Source organism: Pinus tabuliformis, chromosome 4_2 (genome assembly GCF_031772625.1).
Source record: "Pinus tabuliformis cultivar Carrire ecotype Pingquan chromosome 4_2, CPIR1, whole genome shotgun sequence".
Classification (NCBI taxonomy): Eukaryota; Viridiplantae; Streptophyta; class Pinopsida; order Pinales; family Pinaceae; genus Pinus; species Pinus tabuliformis.
This window is the reverse complement of record NC_142304.1, coordinates 92036259-92040656: the sequence shown is the minus strand read 5'-3', so window position 1 is coordinate 92040656 and position 4398 is coordinate 92036259. Positions and strand designations below refer to the sequence as shown.

The window sequence follows — 4398 nt, the reverse complement described above, 5'->3', positions numbered from 1 at the left end:
CCAAATTTTAGGCACCAGGTGCAAACCCCAAATTTTGGGTGCTGGGGGGCAACATGGAAACCCCAATTTTTCCCATGCTTGGGCATTGGGGCATGGCATGGAAACCCCAATTTTTCCCATGATTGGGCACTAGGGCGCAACATGGAAACCCCAAATTTTGGGCACCGGGGTGCAACATGGAAACCCCAAAATTTTGGGCACCGGAGTGCGACATGGAAACCCCAATTTTCTCTGGCTTCAACGCCTTTTTCGTCACGGTGTGGGAACCATAAATTTCCCACCCCTAAGCAATAAAAAATTGTCATCTGGAGGAAGAGGCAAAGTCACGAGAGCAGGAGGGTTGTCCAGATTTGTTTGTGATAGGAGCAAAGCTTTGAATTGAGGCGACCGAGGGTTGAATCTTAATGGATAGTGGCAGCAAGGCCACTCTGCCACTTACAATACCCTGTCACGTATTTAAGTCATCTACAAAGGATTCTTCTCAATGACCATTTGGAATTGAACTTTAAAGCTGCCCCAACCGAGATACTTCACGGTCGTAGTTTGTAAATGACACGGGCCCCTGGGGGTGACAAAGCAACGCCCATAGTGCGGGTTGAGATACAGTCGAAGAGTGACGTGCACCACTTCTATCGTGGATTCTGACCTAGAGGCATTCAGTCATAATCTGACACATGGTAGCTTCACGCACTAGATTTTCAACCAAGCGCGATGACCAATTGTGTGAATAAACAGTTCCTCTCATACTAAGTTGAATTACTATTGCGGTGTAGTTCATCGGTAGGGTAAAACTAACCTGTTTCACGATAGTCTAAACCCAGCACACATTCCCTATTGGTGGGTGAACAATCCAACACTTGGTGAATTCTGCTTCACAATGATAGGAAGAGCTGACATCGAAGGATCAAAAAGCAACGTCGTTGTGAATGCTTGGCTGCCACAAGCCAGTTATCCTTGTGGTAACTTTTGTGACACCTCTAACTTCAAATTCTGAAAATCTAAAGGATCGATAGGCCATGCTTTCACGGTTTGTATTTGTACTAAAAATCAAAATCAAATGAGCTTTTACCCTTTTGTTCCACACAAGATTTTTGTTCTCGTTGAGCTCATCTTAGGACACCTGCGTTATCTTTTAACAGATGTGCCAGCCCAGCAAAAATCCCCACTTGACAATGTCTTCCGCCTGAATTGACCCGCCGAAACATGCCTTAAGGCTAAAAACAGGGGTAGTGCCCCATATCCACCCCACGGAATAAGTAAAATAACGTTAAAAGTAGTGGTATTTCACTTGCACTAAAAATGGCCCCCACTTATTCTACACCTCTTAAGTCATTTCACAAAGGCGGACTAGAGTCAAGCACAACAGGGTCTTCTTTCCCTGCTGATTCTGCCAAGCCCCATTGGTTGTGGTTTCATTAGATAGTAGATAGTGACAGTGGGAGTCTCGTTAGTTCATTCATGCGCATCACTAATTAGATGACGAGGCATATGGCTACCTCAAGAGAGTCATAGTTACTCCTTCCGTTTACTCACGCTTGGTTGAATTTATTCACTTTGACATTCAAATCACTGGGTAGAAATCACATTGTGTCAACATCTGTAGGGACCATCGCAATGCTTTTTTAATTAAATAGTTAGATTCCCCCTATCCGTACAAGTTATGAGTCGACTGTTCGATGCCTAGGGAAAATCCCCTAGTAGAGGGCATTCTACACCTGTAGCCCAATCAGCATGCAACTACCCGCCCTCGCCATGAGACCAGCTCGGGCAGACTATCGACAGCCCATGAGTTGAGGGCACAGACCCCTAGGCCTAGCCCTCAGAGCCAATCCTTTTCCCGAAGTTATAGATTCTTTTTGCCAACTTCCCTTATCTACATTGTTCTATTGACCAGAGGTGTTCACCTTGAAGACCTGATGCATTTATGAGTACGACCTGGCATGAATAGTACTCGATCCTCTAGATTTTCAAGGGCCACCAAGGGTGACACTGTAAGGCGTGTGGTGCTCTTCGAGATGCTAGACCCTATCTCCAAGTGAACTGATTCCAGGGTGGGAAAGTTGTTAAAAAAAAGATAACTCTTCTCAAGGCCCCAGATGACGTCTCTGGATTTCCTAACGTTGTCACACATCACCATGTCCCAGTTCAGGAATATTAACTTGATTCCCTTTCAATGCTCATGTAGAGTGCAACCTTGATATACGGCTTCCCCATCTCTTAGGATTCTAACCCATGTCCAAGTGTTTTTCACATGGAACCTTTCCCCACTTCAGTCTTCAAAGTTCTCATTTGAATATTTGCTACTACCACCAAGATCTGCACTGGTGGCTGATCCACCCAAGCTCATGCCCAAGGTTTCTCAATGACCCCTACGTCCTCCTACTCATCGGAGCCAAGAAATTTCTATGATGGTCGAGTATAGGTTGCACGCTTCAGCGCCATCCATTTTTGGGGCTTGTTGATTTGGAAAGTGAGTTGTTACACACTCCTTAGCGAATTTCAACTTCCATGACCAGCGTCCTACTGTCTTAATCAACCAACACCCTTTGTGGGATCTAGGTTAGCACACAATTTAGCACCATAACACGACTTTCGGTTCATCCCGTATCGCCAATTCTGCTTACCAAAAATGGCCCACTTGGAGCTCTAGATTCCATGGCACGGCTCAATGGAGCAGCCACACCCTCTTACCTATTTAAATTTTGAGAATAGGTCAAGGGTGTTACGCCCCTGATGCCTCTAATCATTTACTTTACCCGATAAAACTTGTGCGTGAGCTCCAGCTATCCTGAGGGAAACTTCAGAGGAAACTAGCTACTAGATGGTTCGATTAGTCTTTCATCCCTATACCCAAGTCAGATGAACAATTTGCATGTCAGTATCTCTACGAGCCTCCACCAGAGTTTCCTCTGGCTTCGCCCTACTCAAGCATAGTTCACCATCTTTCAGGTCCCAATAGGTGTGCTTGCACTTGAGCCCTTCGCATAAGCTCAAGGTCGGTCGATGATGCACCCCCCCAGAGAGGGGATCTCACCCATCAACTTCCTTGCACCTCAAAGGTTTTCAAACCCGTCGACTCGCACACATGTTAGACTCCTTGGTTTTTGTTTCAAGATAGGTCGAATGGAAAGGCTGCCAACCAACACCACGAGTGTGTAGGTGCACACAGCCTGACACAAGGGCACATGCTTCATTCCTCAACCACTGTGAGGAAAAACCAATAGGAAATAATCCACCCGCACTTGTGATGATGCAACAACCTGTGTTGGTTTGTACCTCAAGTCGAGTGGTAGACCAGCCAGAGCCATTCCACCTCCAACCGAGACGCATCGACAATCTCCATCTGCTTCTCTCCCGGCAATTTCAAGCACTCTTTAACTCTCTTTTAAAAGCCATTTTCATCTTTCCCTCATGATACTTGTTTGTTATCCGTATCTTGTCCATATTTAGCCTTGGACGGAATTTACCACCCAATTAGGGTTGCATTCCCAAATAACCCGACTCGCCGACAATGCCTCGTGATGTGGCAGGGTCCCGGCTCGACGAGGCTATCACCCTCTTAGGCGCTGCCTTCCAAGGGACTTGGCCTAGGTTTTTCGCTGAGCACGCTTCTACAGACTATAACTCAGGCAACGCTGCTGCCCAATTTTCATGATGGGCTCTTCCTGGTTCACTAGCTACTACTAGGGGAATCCTTGTAAATTTCTTTTCCTCCGCTTAATTATATGCTTAAACTTAGTGGGTGTTCTTGCCTAAGCTAAGGTCACAAAGTTGGAGCTAAATCCACCCTACCTGATGAGAGGACAAGAGAGAGCAAATCAAGTTTGAGTGATGCTACACAAAGCCCGCATCAACTAATGTTGACTGCCCATCCAAGGGGACAAGATCACTGTTCACTGACGCATGCCACAAAACATCACTTGAGGTATTTCAGCCAATCACACTGCATTGGGCATGGACGACCAACTCTGCTTCTCCCTAACATATTGCAGGGAGTGCGTTTGAATGGGATGCAATGACCAGACAGGCATGCCCTCAACTGAGGCCTCGAGCACAAATTGCATTCAAAAACTCGATGATTCACAGGATTCTACAATTCACACTAAGTATTTCATTTCACTATGTTCTTCATCATAACAAGAGCCAAGATATCCATTTCCGAGAGTCATTTCCATGTATTACTGAAAAATCCGCCACAACCCTGAATAGGGGTACCCCCCGCAACAAATGTAAGGCTAAGGGCCAAAAGGAGGAAAGGAAGAAAAAATCATGAAAGAAAGAGAAAAAAAGGTGTCTATCCCCCTCATAGGAAGAGGCTCAAACAGAGAACAATCTCCCCGAGCCCCACACCCTCGCAAAAAAGGGGGGAAATGCATGGAACAACAATCGAGAAGGACT

The 4398-nt window shown here is 45.9% G+C and overlaps 2 non-coding genes across 2 annotated transcripts; both read right to left on the bottom strand.

Annotated features, from left to right (window-relative positions):
- Nucleotides 1-373: 373 nt before the first annotated feature.
- LOC149168447 (25S ribosomal RNA) lies at nucleotides 374-3766 on the bottom strand. The gene has a single exon (XR_016259990.1). It is a non-coding gene; the product is annotated as a 25S ribosomal RNA (ribosomal RNA).
- Nucleotides 3767-4013: 247 nt separating this feature from the next.
- On the bottom strand, nucleotides 4014-4167 carry LOC149168446 (5.8S ribosomal RNA). Its single transcript, XR_016260030.1, has one exon. It is a non-coding gene; the product is annotated as a 5.8S ribosomal RNA (ribosomal RNA).
- Nucleotides 4168-4398: the final 231 nt, after the last annotated feature.